The sequence below is a fragment of the Nerophis lumbriciformis genome, linkage group LG01, assembly GCF_033978685.3.
Source record: "Nerophis lumbriciformis linkage group LG01, RoL_Nlum_v2.1, whole genome shotgun sequence".
Lineage (NCBI taxonomy): Eukaryota > Metazoa > Chordata > Actinopteri > Syngnathiformes > Syngnathidae > Nerophis > Nerophis lumbriciformis.
In genome coordinates this window covers 34,955,960-34,974,344 of record NC_084548.2, presented here as the reverse complement: position 1 = coordinate 34,974,344, position 18,385 = coordinate 34,955,960, and the positions used below count along the sequence as shown (strand labels likewise).

At 39.1% G+C, this 18,385-nt stretch overlaps 1 pseudogene; it reads left to right on the top strand.

Annotated features, from left to right (window-relative positions):
* The window catches only part of LOC133612193 (acylamino-acid-releasing enzyme-like), a 48,329-nt pseudogene extending 34,147 nt beyond the window's left edge, over positions 1-14,182 (top strand).
* The last annotated feature ends 4,203 nt before the right edge of the window (positions 14,183-18,385 follow it).

The window sequence follows — 18,385 nt, the reverse complement described above, 5'->3', positions numbered from 1 at the left end:
TAAATTCAGTAATATAATTGTATAACTTTATAGCTGATAGATGAATTAAGGAGACTATTGATTATCGTTTTGGTGTCTAATGTTGTTTTTTAATGCCATTAATTTTTTTATACATGAACTTTATTACAATGATATATCTCCTATATGGAAAAATGTCTTTCAATATGTATTTCTTGCATTTGGATAATTCCAGATGCTGTTGTGATGGTTCACCATCTCACTGAGCGTACCGCCAGCGCGCTAAAAATAGTTTCTGATGTCTATAGATTGCTATTCTGTATTGCAGAAAAGGTGGTAAAGAATATAGATGTTGCTGTTATTAACTGCATCACACACAGGCTGGGGAGCCCAATAACATAATTGTGGAGGGCACATAATGCCAGTAGTACACGCAAAAAAACACATTTAAATAAGGCGGTCTGCACCACATTTCAATTGTACATGCAGTCACACGCAACATGCCCACTAATAGTACACACATTTTCCTATTTTCCACACGTTGTTTAGCGAGTGGATGTTAGTAGATCAGGGCCTTTGGGTGTGTATTTGCAAAGATAAAAACACAGGGTGTACTCACTGTGTTTTGTCCTTGAACAGAATGAAGTAGACAGGCAGTGAGACTCCCTGTGCATTCTACTCTGCTCTAAGGTGGATATAATATTGGCGTTGAAGCCTATAGACCAGGGGTCCTTAATTGCATTTGTCAAATAGACAGAATTTCTATCGTCATGTCTTTCATAATGATTGTGAACGATAGGCAACATTTAAGAAGTGCAGTTAATCAAATATGCAGTCTGTAGTATAACATTTGATTAAAAATCTTTTAAAATTGTTGTTGTTTGTTTGCTTTTTCAGTGAACTATAGAGGCTCTCTTGGATTTGGCCAGGATAGTATCCTTTCACTGCAAGGCAATTACGGAACCCAGGAGATCCTGGACATTCAAGTAAAAGCAAAACTTATACTGTATAATTATATTATGCTAGCATATGTGATAGTGTCTTATGGTTCAAGTTTTTATTTACCATGTTGTAGACATTTTAGCAATCATTTTTATGACAGTATATCATCTCAAGGTACAATACAATAGAAAGGAAACTTGGATATACTGTTCTTGAGAGTAGACAGTGTACAGCTTGTATAGATCTACGGTCATCTGAAAATATGTCAACACAGCCAATACTGTCTTAATAGCTAAAACAAAAGTGAGTACATCTCACAGTAGCCACGTGTACATGGGCAAAATGTATTTAATCCGATCATAATTCGAATTACAATGTTACTGTAAACGGAATGTTTTATTGTGACATGCGCATCACACACTGTAAACCAGGCATGGGCAAATTGCGGCTTTTCAACCCGGCCCGCCGGACGTCTCCAAACCTTAAACCTATACCATCGAAACTGGAGCTGCCCATACGATTTTCAGTGCATTTTTCAAACTACCATAAGTCTTGAACTATAGAGAGTATTCTAATGGTTGGAATCTGCGCTTTTGAGTTAGATACGGTTTATTACGTTAATCTACGTCACATCAGCTCCAAGCAGATGAGGCAAAAAGCAGAGTGGGCAGGGTTTGTTGCCTGAGACGTGACTGTCAGGGAAGCAGATTTCTACAACAAAGTTTTGTTCTGCAGAAAATTATATTTGATGGATTATTATTGTATGAATCTGTGGGGGATTTTTGTCCATGTTTTGCAGTGTTTGTTGCATATCTGTTGCATTTGGCTTTATTGTAAAATAATCGAGACGGTCGTCTGGAAAGTAAAGAAGAGAGCGGTTCATATGTTCTTGATATTTAGTGTTTTATCTTTCCTAATTAATGTTACAAATCCCACAATATGTACATTCTTTCATTCAGCAAAAAGGCTGTAAAATTCCATTACGTTTATTGAGGTGGTTTATCATAATATTTTTAGCATTCTATCATATTGTGAGTGTTTGTATTGTGTAATTGGCTTTTACCCTTTTCTAAGGCATTTTAGGAATTTCTTTCACTAAAGCTGAACAAGCTACACATGTTTAAAGTGTTCCTTAGAAAACGGAACCAAAACCACATGCGGCAGAATGCGTGACACTTTCTACAGCTAAAATATTGTGTGAAAAAACATTAGACACAGACACGGGTTAGTCCTTGTGCCTCACAATACGAAGGTCCTGAGTAGTTCTGGGTTTTATCCCGGGCTCGGGATCTTTCTGTGTGGAGTTTGCATGTTCTCCCCGTGACTGCATGGGTTCCCTCCGGGTACTCCGGCTTCCTCCCACCTCCAAAGACATGCACCTGGGGATAGGTTGATTGGCAACACTAAATGGTCCCTAGTGTGTGAATGTGAGTGTGAATGTTGTCTGTCTATCTGAATCTGAGTGTGAATGTTGCCCTCTATCCCCTGCGATGAGGTGGCGACTTGTCCAGCCTTCCGCCCGAATGCAGCTGAGATAGGCTCCAGCATCCCCGCGCACCCAAAAGGGACAAGCGTTAGAAAATGGATGGATGGATGTATATACAGTTGTGGTCAAAAGTATACATACACTTGTAAAAAAAATGTCATGGCTGTCTTGAGTTTCCAATCATTTCTACAACTCTTATTATTTTGTGATAGAGTGATTGGAGCACATACTTGGTGGTCACAAAAAATATTCATGAAGTTTGGTTCTTTTATGAATTTATTATGGGTCTACTGAAAATGTGACCAAATCTGCTGGGTCAAAAGTATAGATACAGCAATGTTGATATTTGGTTACATGTCCCTTGGCAAGTTTCACTGCAATAAGGCGCTTTTGGTAGCCATCCACAAGCTTCTGGCAAGCTTCTGGTTGAATTTTTGACCACTCCTCTTGACAAAATTGGTGCAGTTCAGCTAAATTTGTTGGTTTTCTGACATGGACTTGTTTCTTCAGCATTGTCCACATGTTCTCATTGGGGTTTAAGTCAGGACTTTGGTAAGGCCATTGTAAAACCTTAATTCTAGATGGATTTAGCCATTACTTTACCACTTTTGACGTGTTTGGGGTTATTGTCCTGTTGGAACACCCAACTGTGCCCAAGACCCAACCTCCGGGCTGATGATTTTAGGTTGTTCTGAAGAATTTGGAGGTAATCCTCCTTTTTCAGTGTCCCATTTACTCTCTGTAAAGCACCAGTTCCATTGGCAGCAAAACAGGCCCAGAGCATAATAATACTACCACCACCATGCTTGACGGTAGGATTTGGTGTTCCTGGGAATAAAGGCCTCACCTTTTCTCCTCCAAACATATTGCTGGGTATTGGGGCCAAACAGCTCAATTTTTGTTTCATACATTTCCCTTTTAAGTCATTTTCAATGGATAGTAAATCTATACTGCTCTACACTTTGTACAGTTTATACTGATTTGTCAAAATCAAAATATTTTTGATGACAGTTGGGACTATGTTTATTATTTTCCTGTGTGGAGAATCACTACCTGTGCTAGAGCTTTTGTTTTTTCAGTATTTCTTTTTCGGTTTGTGTCTTTAATAACTTTTACTTTCTGTTCCTTTATCTGCCACCACGCCTGTTCCCCATTCTCAATTAATTCTGTGGTATTTTGTTCCACATGGTTTTGCCATTTTCACTGCTGGTTCATTATTTACTGTATGCCAAAGTGTGCTTTTGCTTTCTGAGTTCATGCTACACCTTTGTTAGTGTTACCTTTTTTAAGCCCGGTTCCTAAATAAACCCTTCTCTGCGTCTTGGGATTACGACAACAGCCGACATGTGGCATATTCATACGTTATTTCCAAGGACCCCCCTATAGTTCTTATGCCAATTAAAACAAAAACAAATAGATTCCATATGAATTATTTATATTTTTAACATGTTAACCTAAATGCTTCAGTACTTTTTCATTGACATTTACTTAAATGAATAGTAATAGTTGAGTAACAAATACTAAAGCTTACAGAAAATGAACAGTAACAAGACTGGAACAGTGCAAATCAACCAACTTTGTTTTAAAACCAAAATCAAGTCACCATAATAACAATATTATTAATGCTTACTCTTATTACAATTACTGGCAGAAAATGGAGCATCATCAGAGTGTTAATTAAGACTTGGCTTTATGTATTAATTTGCAAGCATCTATATATTTTACAAGCTTTGCTTCGCATCCTTTGATGAAATGGATAGACTTAAATGCAGTGATGGGCAGTAGCTCGCTACATGTAACAAAGCTAAGTAGCTTAACTACATTTCCCAGTAGCTTGGCAGTAGCTCCGCTACTTTTTAAACAAGTAGCGATTTCCGTAGCTTAGCTATTTTTAGACTTATGTAGCGGGTAGCTTAGCTACAAAGCTACAAGTTACAAAAGAAGAGAGATTGAGAAATGGACTACGGCAACTCAACGGGCAGGGAAAAGAAATATACGGGAAAAATTCATGATGATTGGTTGGTTTTCTATGATGAGTCGCGATTGGTTAAGATTAGGGAAAAACATTACGGACAGGCCAATCAGAGGCAAGATAGGGCGGGTCATCGGACCAGGAAGTGAAATCACAACAGACATCCCAAATGACGATGAGTGAGTCGGAGAAGAGAAGAGGGAATTGTCAAGAAGGCGTTTTAAAAGAAAAAAAAAAACTAGTTGAAGAGGCAGCGGGATCTCTCAACGACGTCCAGGAAACCCACAATGTGACTACTTGGCCACATTTGGACAAATCTATGCGTTTAGATAAAACAATGCCCAAAACATTCATTTTAGTTGTTTACCTTGTAAGCCCAAATCAAAACTGCTCTCGACATGAAAGACATGTAGCACACATTTAAGAACACACTCTAAGGTGAGTTGAGTTCAGTTTTACTGCACATAACTATTATCAACTGTTCCCAAACAACACACAAGTTATTGTTTTTATGTCAAGCTATAGATAGACGCTGTTTTTATTTACTGTCGGTAGAGAAACTGAATAGCATTACAGGGGTGAGCCAAAGAAAAGGCACACTAAAATGAATACGTACAGTGGGATGTGGGGTCCCCCAGAGGGAGTTGTAAGGTGTCCCCTGCTAAATGACAGTTAATCGTAATGGAGCCTTATTGGGGCCATTTGGTTCCATATGTACACTCTGTTACATTAACATTATTACCTATATAAGAACTTAAAATGTAGAAGTTGGTTAGGGACGGCGTGGCGAAGTTGGTAGAGTGGCCGTGCCAGCAATCGGAGGGTTGCTGGTTACTGGGGTTCAAACCCCACCTTCTACCATCCTAGTCATGTCCGTTGTGTCCTTGGGCAAGACACTTCACCCCTTGCTCCTGATGGCTGCTGGTTAGCGCCTTGCATGGAAGCTCCCGCCATCAGTGTGTGAATGTGTGTGTGAATGGGTGAATGTGGAAATACTGTCAAAGCGCTTTGAGTACCTTGAAGGTAGAAAAGCGCTATACAAGTATAACCCATTTATTTAAGTTGGGGAAGAATTTAATTTTGTTTGACTCTGTTCCACAGTCAGCAAAATATGTTTACTTTAAATATGTTCAGGTTTATTGATTTCTGTTCATGTAAAGATGGAGTTTGTTAAAGGGGAACGGCACTTTTTTTTGGAATTTTGCCCATCATTCACAATCATTATGAAAAACATGACGACAAATGGATTTTGAAAAATGTATTCCAAATATTAAATAAATGTGATCAAAAGTCCGCTTACAATGAATGGAGTTTAAGGGAGCTGCTCTGTTCTGCCTATAAAGCCCTTAAAAACATCTAAACACCTCCATTAAGGTTGTATATACATTATGTAAGTATATATGTAATGTAGTAACCAGCACATTAATAATAACATTTAGATATTTACATATTTTGATTATTTTAAGCATACACGGTGCATTATTTCCAAAAACGCATCACAACATATGTATTTTTTTTCCCAACAACATAACTGATTACTGCTCACTGCAGACTTCAAGAGAGCCAACAAACATAATAAAACATCACTTACTATACAATGTCTGCTGTCAGTAGGATGCAAACTGATAGAACCTTGTTATATTCCTGTTTAGATAAAGAATGACTCATAATCCTTGTGAAGAAAAGGGAGGTGGAGCCAAGCGTCTTTTTGCGTTGTTCTCGGTTCTAAATTGGCTGTCAAAATGTACCAACTTGTCGGAATCATACTTGCCAACCCTCCCGAATTTTCCGGGAGACTCCCGAATTTCAGTGCCTCTCCCGAAAATCTCCCGGGGCAACCATTCTCCTGAAAATTTCCCGATTTCCAGCCAGACAACAATATTGGGGGCGTGCCTTAAAGGCACTGCCTTTAGCGTCGTCTCTCACCTGAAAAGGAGACTATTATATATGTCTCTGTTATCCATAGGTTTATCTATAACCCATAAAGTAGGCAGGCACGGAGCTATTTCTCAGCGTGTGTTTATTCCAGCCGGTACATTAATACTGTAACGGCTGGCTACGGGGTGTTAGCCAATGACTGTGGCTGGGGGGGCGGGACTTCCGGGAGAGATAGGGAAGTTAATAGGAAGTGGGTGTTCGAGTTTTGCCGGGAAAAGGGATAGACACACATTGGAGCTGTTGTGTGGTTGAATTACATCTTGTGCAATAAAGACAAGACAAACAAAAAAGTCGTATGAGCCTACATTCCTGGGATTATTTCAATACACTGACACAGATTCAGAGATCGCTCGCCAGTATTCAAATGGCAGAACAAAAGCTACTCAAATAGTGAAAGGTAAGTGTTATTTTTTTTAAAGTAAGCAGCAAGTACAGTACAGTTAGTAGAACAACTCTGTTTTCATTAATGTTTACTGTACTATATATATATATATATATATATATATATATGAAATACTTTAATTTCAGTGAATTCTAGCTATAAATATACTCCTCCCCCTTAACCCCGCCCCCCCAGCCCCCAATCTAACCGATTTCGGAGGTCTCAAGGTTGGCAAGTATGGTCGGAATACGTCCTCAACCTTCTTCTATCCAGGTGAGAGGCATGATTTATGGTTTACAATAAACTTCCAAGGAGCAGAAAAGCGAGGAAACAGCTGACTACCCGATGATGTAAACATAGCAGCATAAACTGGTGATCACATTACTGCTATAAATAGTTTGTGTTGGCGCTTATAATAATAATAATTTGACTAATACTTGGTTAATATTCAAGTCAAAAAATGTAAATGGAGTTTGTTGGCGCTTTTTGAATGGTTATTTATTGGGTTTTATGGGCAAAATAGAGAACCCCCCGTTGGCTCCGCTGTAAACTGACTCTAGTTTATTTACAAGTTAAAATGCATTGAAAAAAAACAAAAAAAACATCCGTCGTCATGTCTTTCAATATGACTGTGAACGATAAGCAAAATTCCAAAAAAGTGCAGTTCCCTTTCAATGTCTTTTTTTTTTTTTAGACAAATATTTTGTTCCTTTGGGCAGGTTATTGTCATTTTGCCAATGTGGTTTCTGTTAAAACAGTCATTTATCCTGTGCATGAGAGTATATATTATGGTGTTTATTTATCATTATTGTCAGTGCCTTTTAATGAATGGGTTTTCTGTGCTTTTTCCCTCATTTTGTACATGGTACGCAAATTAAAAGATATGTTAAAAACCAGATAAAGGGCATATTTATTTTAATAAACAATCAAACTGAGCATTTTTTCTCTTGTTTAGTCGAAAGTTGTGCATTAAGTTATATATTTATATAATGTAGCAAGCTACATTTTCCTTGTAGCTTGTAGTATAGCTTGCTACAATTCTTCAGGATAGCTTCCCCTGTAGCCTAGCTACATTTAATCCAGAGTAACTTGTAGCTTAGTTTACTACATTTTCCAAGTAGCTTGCTTAAATGTTTGTCCATTGCGCTATTTAGATTGTTTTTACATTGTGATGCACTTTTTCCCTGTTTCTATCACCAGTTTGCAGTTGAAAGTGTTCTTCAAGGTGGAGAGTTTGACAGGCAGAAGATGGCAATTATTGGGCGCTCCTATGGTGGTTTCTTGGCCTGTCAACTCATTGGCCAGTACCCAGATTTGTACAAGGCTTGTGTGGCTGTCAACCCTGTCATCAATTTGGCGTCTATGGTTGGCAGCACAGACATCCCAGACTGGTACAGTATTTTCTTGTTGCCCACAGTGTTTCACAACTATGTCGTACTGTTACTTGTGCTTTGTTGTGCACCACAGACGTTGCACTATAATTGTAAAGCAATGAGTGGAATGAAAGGTACTGATGATGGTGATGAAGCCTACTGAGGTATTAGCACCAGCCGCTAGACTAGATCTGACCAATCTAAGTTTTAGACTAGATCTGACCAATCTAAGTCTAAGACTAGATCTGACCAATCTAAGTCTAAGACTAGATCTGAACAATCTAAGTCTATGTGTCATGTCTGTTGATCATGTTTTTGTTTAGTTATGTTCTGCTTGGTTTTTGGACACTTTTTAGTTCCTGCTTTCACTCCCTTGCCTTGTCACCATGACTACTCATTAGTTTCACCTGTCCCACGTTTTGCACTCGCGCACCTGTCACAAATCATGTCTGTATTATTTAAGCCCATTGTTGCCAGGAAGTCAGCCTGGCGACATTAACTCTGTTTACCTCTGTCATTATCATGCCCTGCTTATTCCATAGTGTTTGCTTCATGCCATGCCACATAAGTTTTTGTTCTGCTCTTATCATAGTACGGTAAGTATTTATTAGTTTCACGTCCATAGTTTTGCTTTTGTGCTAGTTTTTGTTTTCTTAGCCAAGTTTATCTCCGCCTGTGAGCGCGCCTTTTGTTTGTACCCCTTTTTGTAGTTTGTTAGTGTTAAGTGAAGTGAAGTGAAGTGAATTACATTTTAATATAGCGCTTTTTCTCAAGTGACTCAAAGCGCTTTACATTGTGAAACCCAATATCTAAGTTACATTTAAACCAGTGTGGGTGGCACTGGGAGCAGCTGGGTAAAGTGTCTTGCCCAAGGACACAACGGCAGTGACTAGGATGGTGGAAGCGGGGATCGAACCTGCAACCCCCAAGTTGCTGGCACGGCCGCTCTACCAACCGAGCTATACCGCATATTTATTCAAATAAATATGTATCTACCTTCACACCATGTCCAGTCCAACTTTACTTGCATCTCGGGAAAACAAACATTCCATAGTCCACATATTGACACTATGAGCATGAACTGATGAAGCCTACTAGGATGAGAGGGCGAAACGTCTTTTAAGACAAACCTAACAGTCCAGCTGCGATCGATTGAATGCCCTCAGAATACAATGACCTAGATCGGGGGTCAGCAACCCGCGGCTATCAAGCGGCATGCGGCTCTTTAGTCCCGCCCTAGTGGCTCCCTTGAGCATTTTTTAAAAAAGGATTGAAAATGGATAAAGATGGGGAAAAATTATTTTTTTGTTTTAGTATGGTGTCATGTCTGTGTGATCATGTTTTGTTTTAGTCATGTTCGGTTTTGTTTTTGGACTTTTGTGCACTTTTGTTTGTTTTGTCACCAAAGCAACCATTAGTTTTCACCTGTCACGTCACGCACCTGTTTCACGTTTTGAGTCACGCACCTGTTTTCACTAATCATGTCTGTAGTATTTAAGTTCATTGTTTTCAGTTTGTCTTTCTGGTGACATCCGCATTCATACCCCTGTCACACTCTGTTTACCTCTGCGCACTTCATAGTCCATGCCAAGTAAGTTTTTGTTTATTAATGCCACAGTTAGTGTTTTTGTTTCATTGTTCACAGTTTCTGCCTATGTGCAAGTTTTGTTTTCATTAGCCAAGTTTTGTACCTCCGCCATTGTGCGCGCTTTTCGTTTGTTCTTTTTTGATATATTAAATAAAATATGTACTCACATTCCCGTCTCGCCCGAGCCAACTTTCCGTTGCCTTCCGGAAAAGCAAACACCAAGGACCAAGTCGTGACATATGGTTTTCATTTGAGGACAAACATGACACAAACCTTCCCAATTGTTGGAAAGCCCACTGTTTTATATGTTTGTGTGTATGCGTCACTGATGAGAGTATTTGGTGAACATCGTTTTGTCCTACTCATTTCGGCGGTTCTTGAACTCACCATAGTGTGGACTGTGACGCAACAGTTTGTTTACATGTAAAATCTTCCACTCCTTCTTTGTCTCATTTTGTCCACCAAAAGTTTCATGTTGTGCATAAATGCACAAAGGTGCGCGTTGTTGATGTTATTGACTTGTTGGAGTGCTAATCAGGCTATTTAGGTTAGCTGTATGTACACATTGCATCATTATGCCTCATTTGTAGGTATATTTGAGCTCATTTAATATCCTTTACTTGTATCCTCTTTGTATATAATTTCAACCTCAGATATGCAGATGACACTGTGCTTGGGGCAGACTCTGAAGAAAAACTACATAATTTCCTGAACACAGTAGTAGCCCACAGTGCAGCAAACGGACCGGCTTTAAACCTCAACAAAACCGAAAGCATGACAGTTCCCAAGAAACCACATCCACCTGCATGTAGCCTCGCATGCAATAACAATAAAATTAAACAAGTGAATCAATTCAAATACTTGGGTGTCACAGCAATGTCTGATGGTAGGTGTGAAAAAGAGATAAACAAAAGGATTGCCATGTCAAAAGACAGCTTCAACAAAATGAGTCTTATATTTGAAAATAGAAACATCTCAATTGACACCAAACTCAGAGTCCTCTAAACGTATTTAGTCCTGCTTTATGGCTGTGAATGCTGGACTTTAAACAATCAACAGCTGAGAAAATTAGAGGCAACTGAAATGTGGTTCTTCAAAAACATACTATGCATATCATGGACTGAAAAGAAAAGTAATGAAGAGGTATTGGCAAAGGCTAAAGCAAGAAGATCTCTAATTGCAATGATTCGAAAGAGGCAGCTGAAATCCCTCGGACATATAATTAGAAAAGACAGCATAGAAAAACTGATGTTAACAGGAAAACTCGTAGGAAAAAAAGCTCCGGATCGACAACGAACAACATATATCAATAGCCAAAGAAATGTTATTGGAAATATCAATAATATAGAACACATACAAAGAGCGGACGACAGAGAAGACTGGAGAGCCCTGATCATCGATGCCTGCAAACAGGCCTGATACCCCATGATGACGATATCATTTAGTTTTGCATGTCTCATGACATATTATCTGTATGTAATATTGGCTGCATTTCAGATAGTTGTTTGTGTGCCATATTGTTCCAGACCACAGCAAACGTTACCTATCTTGCCAAAGATTCTAATAAATCCATTAGAAGAAGACAGCCTGCCGTTTCCTTTAACTTATACACACACATCTATACCTTTGGCCATTTAAAGCCAGTAATTTCCAGGAGTCATCTCACCTTCTGAGTAACCTCTGATTTACTAATGGTTTCTAATGTTGTAAAAATGTGTAGAGTAAATATTACATTTCAACATTTCTGTCAACAAAGATTTGCTTCAGCCTGCGACACACAATAATTTTGATAGTAGGCTATTATAGCGAATATAGACACTTACATCATGTGTTGCCTTCATTATAAGACTTATAGAAGGCTTTCAATTTTTTGCGGCTCCAGACAGATTAGTTGTTTGTATTTCTGGTCCAATATGGCTCTTTCAACGTTTTGGGTTGCTGACCCCTGATCTAGATGAATGAGAACATTCATAGATGATGAAAGGTACAGTGCTTCCGGAAAGTATTCACAGCGCTTCACTTATTCCACATTTTGTTATGTTACAGCTTAAATCCAAAATGGAAAAATTGAATTTTTGTTCTCAAAATGCTACACACAATGACCCAAAATGTCAACATGAAAAGGTGTTTTTGTGCACAAAATTCAAAATGAATTACATGTACAGTACATATGTATGTACATGTATGTATTCAAAGCCATTACTCAATACTTTGTTGATGCACCTTTGGCAGCAATTACAGCCTCAAGTGTTTTTGAATATAAAGCTACACACTTGGCACACCTATCTTTGGGCAATTTCGCCCATTTCTCGTTGCCCATTTCTCTTTGCTGAATCTCTCAAGCTCCATCAGATTGGATGGGGAGTCTTGGTTTTTATCCAGGATGTCTGTGTATTTTGCTGCATTAATCTTAGTCTAGTCAGGGAGGTGACCAAGAACCTGAGGGTCACTCTGTCAGAGCTACAGCTTTCCTCTGTGGAGAGAGGAGAACCTTCGAGAAGATCAACTATTTATGCAGCAAACCACCACGCTACTGCTCGCTAGTGTTACCATATCTGAGTTATTGTGCAGAAATATGGGGGAAAAAACTACAAATGTGCGCTTCATTCCCTAACGGTATTACAAAAAAGATCCATTAGAATAATACACAATGTTGGATATAGAGAACATACAAACCCTTTATTTATTGAATCAAAAATATTGAAATTAATGACTTGGTGTATTTGCAAACAGCTAAAATTATGTACAAAGCCAACTATAACCTGCTACCTAAGAATGCACAGCAATTCTTCTCAACCTCAGAGGAAAATCTGACTTAAAACATTTGTATGCACGTACAACACTTAAGACCATTAGTATATCATTTCTGAAATGGATTAAGCAAAGAAATCAAACAACGCACCAAAATGATTCAGTTTAAGAGACTGTTCAAACTACAAGTGTTCACAAAGTACAAAGAAGAACAATTAGATTGAACATCTTGAATCTTAAAAAAAAACAGATAATGATTATTTATGTATCTATGGTAAATGGGTTATACTTGTATAGCGCTTTTCTACCTTCAAGGTACTCAAGTGCTTTGACACTATTTCCACATTCACCCATTCACACACACATTCACACACTGACGGCGGGAGCTGCCATGCAAGGCGCTAACCATGACCCATCAGGCGCAAGGGTGAAGTGTCTTGCTCAAAGACACAACGGACGTGACTAGGTTGGTAGAAGCTGGGGATTGAACCAGGAACCCTCAGGTTGCTGGCACGGCCACTCTCCCAACCACGCCACGCCGTCCCCTATATATATGTATTCAATATTTGTTTACTTATGGTATATTTATTTCATTATTATTTATTTATTCACTGTTCTGTTACAAACAGAGAACAAGGAAATGAGATAAAACTGCAATGATATGAAAAGGGGTAGGATTAAATAAATAAGCTCTGCTTCTTTCTACTTCTTTTCGGACGTGCTGTATCGAAACCACTGGAAATATGTGATGCATTACATTGTATGGTATACATGTTGCAGTGGTGTAGAGTTGCCCTTCTATTATTGCCTTTACCATAAATTGATTAACGTGGACCCCGACTTAAACAAGTTGAAAACTTATTCGGGTGTTACCGTTTTTAGTGGTCAATTGTACAGAATATGCACTGTACTGTGCAATCTACTAATAAAAGTCTCAAAAAAAAAAGCCTCATGGCTGAAAAAATGCATTCAGTCATTAGTCATAGTAAAGCAGTACTTTTAGCCTCAGTCTGCCAGGTAACAATTTTTAACAACAAATTTTCAAAAGCATTCGAACAATCATTCGTTTTTCGTCATGTGTTGGTGGAAACAATAATCATGCTGACTGCTTTTGTTTCTGATTTTTGCAGGTGCATGTACTTAGCAGGCTATGACTATAGTACAGATAGTCTACTTGAACCTGCTGTTTGGGAACAAATGCTGAACATGTCTCCAATCAAACTCAGCCCACACGTATGAGGAGTGATTTTGTGTTGCTTGATGATTCCTGTATAGCATTTAACCGATTTATCTCTAATAATTGTGTTACTCTGATCCAGGTGCAGACACCTGTCTTACTTCTAGTAGGGGAAAATGACAAACGTGTGCCCCCCAAACAAAGCATTGAATATTACAGAGCTTTGAAAGCAAAGCAAGTCCCAGTGCGGTAAGCATTCTGTCACATATAAATTGCAGTAACTCTCTCATCTGGTGTGTAGTTTACTGGTGTACACAGGAAACAACCACTCCTTGTCCAGTGTGGATGCTGAGTCCGATGGCTTCATGAACACCGCTCTGTGGATAACAAAATACTTAAGTCACACTGAGTAGTGGAAACTGATGTTCACTATTGCAGAAAATACCAAACAGACTTTGTGAAGCTGTGAACTTGTACCAGTCTGTTGGTTGCAATTATCCCAATATTGCATGTACGTATATTAATATTTGTCAACCAACTCAATGTATTACATTTCATCATGTATCATGTGTCATAAAGTGATATTGATACCAAATTTGTGGAAAGTTGGTTTGATTGATACTAATAAAATGGTCAGGAGAGAGAGATGATATCTTTCTTTTTGACAGCAGTCTGCTGCCTTTTCTCACATTTAGCTCATATTCTTCACATTTGAGGTAGAAGTTAAATGGTGAATATAAATAAATAGTTGAAGTGTTGATTATAATATTACATCTGAATGTTAAATCCAATTATACATTTTAAATATAAAATTTGAATTATACACGTGAAATCTGAATGTGAAATCCGAATGTTAAATCTAAAAATAAATGCTAAATCCAAATCTAAATGGTAATTATGAATGTTAATTCCGAGGATGTCGTTGGGGCTTGTGCAGCCCTTTGAGACACTAGTGATTTAGGGCTGAATAAATTGATTGATTGAATTAATATACATGTTAAATCTGAACGTTAAATATACATTTACATATTAAAGCTGAATATTAAAAATAAATATACATGTTAAATCTGAATGTTAAAGGAGAACTGCACTTTTTTTTTTTTTTTTTACATTTTGCCTATCGTTCACAATCATTATGAAAAACATGACGACGGATGGATTTAAAAAAAAAAAAATCATTCTGAATAAATACGATCAAAAGTCCGCTTACACTCATACTTGCCAACCCTCCCGGATTTTCCGGGAGACTCCCGAAATTCAGTGCCTCTCCCGAAAACCTCCCGGGACAAATTATCTCCCGAAAATCTCCCGAAATTCAGGCGGACTCAGCAGTCACGTTTTGGTCTACCCTAAAGCAGTTCGTCTGCCGTAAACAGCAATGTTGTGACACTCTTAAACAGGACAATACTGCCATCTAGTGCATTTGATGAAAGCACTTTTGTGCGTGCCACACAGCAATGCATCATGTTCAGCATGGTTAGAAAAATAGTGACAGAGAATAGAACAAGGATGGACAATTCAACCCTTAACTCAACAAGTATATGTGTAAATAAATGAACACTGAAATTCAAGTATTTCTTTTTTTATATATATATTATATATATATATATATATATATATATATATATATACAATAAAATAAATATATATTTATAGCTAGAATTCACTGAAAGTCAAGTATTTCTTATATATATATATATATATGAAATACTTGACTTGGTGAATTCTAGCTGTAAATATACTCCTCCCCTCTTAGCCACCCCCCCCCCCCCCCCCCACCTCCCGAAATCGGAGGTCTCAAGGTTGGCAAGTATGCTTACACTGCAGCCTATGGGAGCCAATCAATTCTGCCTACAGAGCCCCTAAAAAAAAACCAAACACCTCCAATAGGGTTTTATATACATGATGTAAGTATATATGTAATGTAGTAACAAACACATTTATAGTGTCACAACTTGTCGAATTATATCTTCAGCCATCTACTGTCCAGGTGAGAGACATGATTTATGATCTATGACAATTTTATAGGGAGCAGGGAAACAAGGAAGCAGCTGATCAGTTGATGATGTAAACATAGGCACACGGGAATTGATCACACCACCGCTATAAATAGTTTGTGTGCGTTAGCGCTTATAATAACAATATCACTAATACTTGGTTAATATTCAAGTCACGAAATGTAAATGGAGTATTGTTGCCGCTTTTTGAATGGTTATTAATCGGATTTTATGGGTGAAATAGTGGTGCTCCCATTGGCTGCGCTGTAAGCGGACTTTTATTTACATTTATTTAACATTTAGAATACATTAAAAAAAAATACATCCGTCGTCATGTCTTTCATAATGATTGTGAATGATAGGCAAAATTCCCCAAAAAGTGCAGTTCCCCTTTGAATGTAAATATACAAGTTCAATTGAATGTTAGATATACATGTTAAATCTGAAATGTAAATGTAAAATCTTAATCTTAATGTTAAATATGAATGTAAACTACCAGTGTATAATTATATATGTTAAGTTATATATGTTTAATGAAAATGTTAAATATAAATGTTAAATCTAATATATACATATAAATATAAATGTTGAATCTAAAATATCTCGCCAAGTGTAAAGGTAAATATTTAGGAAATACAAATATTCCATTTTTCATCTGGCCAGGATCTTCAGCTCTCGCTGGATCGGTTTGCAGCCGAGTGTGAAGCGACTGGGATGAGAATCAGCACCTCCAAGTCCGAGTCCATGGTTCTCGCCCGGAAAAGGGTGGAGTGCCATCTCCATGTTGCGGAGGAGACCCTGCCCCAAGTGGAGGAGTTCAAGTACCTCGGAGTCTTGTTCACGAGTGAGGGAAGAGTGGATCGTGAGATCGACAGGCGGATCGGTGCGGCGTCTTCAGTAATGCGGACGCTGTATCGATCCATTGTGGTGAAGAAGGAGCTGAGCCGGAAGGCAAAACTCTCAATTTACCGGTCGATCTACATTCCCATCCTCACCTATGGTCATGAGCTTTGGGTTATGACCGAAAGGACAAGATCACGGGTACAAGCGGCCGAAATGAGTTTCCTCCGCCGGGTGCCGGGGCTCTCCCTTAGAGATAGGGTGAGAAGCTCTGTCATCCGGGGGGAGCTCAAAGTAAAGCCGCTGCTCCTCCACATCGAGAGGAGCCAGAGGAGGTGGTTCGGGCATCTGGTCAGGATGCCACCCGAACGCCTCCCTAGGGAGGTGTTTAGGGCACGTCCGACAAGTAGGAGGCCACGGGGAAGACCCAGGACACGTTGGGAAGACTATGTCTCCCGGCTGGCCTGGGAACGCCTCGGGATCCCCCGGAAGGAGCTGGACGAAGTGGCTGGGGAGAGGGAAGTCTGGGCTTCCCTGCTTAGGCTGCTGCCCCCGCGACCCGACCTCGGATAAGCGGAAGAAAATGGATGGATGGATGGAAATATTATTTCGTTTCCGCGCTTCTCAAAGCGCAAAGACACTGCCACATTTATAACTGGCATGCCGTGAATGCTAAAGTGCAGTACCTGTGCGTAGAAGTGAAACATGACAGATGATTAATGATAGCTTAATGCCAATATCGGTGCATGCAGTTGAAATGTTTCGCTCCAAACGTGTGCGAATGCATGATGTGTTGCATGAAGACAAAAAAAAGTTGAAAACAAGGTGATCAAACGGCTGAGTGCTTTACTTCCAGGTCAAGTAATGAAGAGGGCTGAGGATGAGCGCGCTTCTAACATGTCTCTCTTGGTTCTGACACATGAATACACATTGGTAGGCATTTATTATAATTTTACAGCGCTGTTACTTCATGTTGCTGTCACAAATGAACATTGATGTAGATTTAACATTTATGTTAAAAACATAAAAACAACAAGATGGCGGCGCCCTGATGGCAGCGGCTTGCAGACGCTCTTGGAAGTGTAGAGCGATTTGGCAAAAAATACCCGTCAATTCTGTCTATTTCATGGCTGGCTCACAGCGTGGACACTTCGTGATCACATACGACCGACAGACGATTCTGGATGTGGATAGATCGGGCCGTTATAGACTGAAAGATGCGTGTACTTTGGACCTCCTCGCTAGCATGGGAATACTTCGCTGGCTACATCCAGCGGCCTCTGAAGCAGCGGAGTTAAGTGCCAGCGGGGACCGTCAACAGAAGACACGTAAGCGGTGTGAGCGGAAGCAGAAGCGGGGATGCCGAGCGGGGCTAACAACAAAGCGAAAGGCTAATCCTCAAAGAAGCGCTAGTCCGGGTGAGAAGTCAGTTAAAATAGAACTAGCCAGCGCCAGGCTGGATAATACCTGCACACATAGCAACTATTTTAGAACTATACACAACTCACAAAATGTTTTTTCTGTGATAACTATGTCAGAAGTAGACATGCACTCTACTGAGGTGGCAAGTTATGATGCGTTCAGTTTATCACAACATCAAGCAAACAATCGGAAAATTCCCGTCATATCAATTCCTAGATATGGTCGAAATTATTTAAAGTGCACTACGCATAATAAACGCAACATTATTAATATTGCTACTACGGATAATTAAAAAAAAAACTCCTCAAAACAGCCCACTACCTATAATATGGGCTTCTTAAACATAAGATCATTATCTTCCAAAACGTTATTAGTTAATGAGGTCATTAGAGACAATAATCTTGACGTCATTGGTCTCGCCGAGACCTGGCTCAAACCAGATGATATTTTTGCGCTGGGTGAGGCGTCTCCTCCTGGCTATGCGGGAGCGCATATTGCCCGTCCCATTAAAAGGGGTGGGGGAGTCGCACTCATATACAACAAAAACTTTAACCTTACC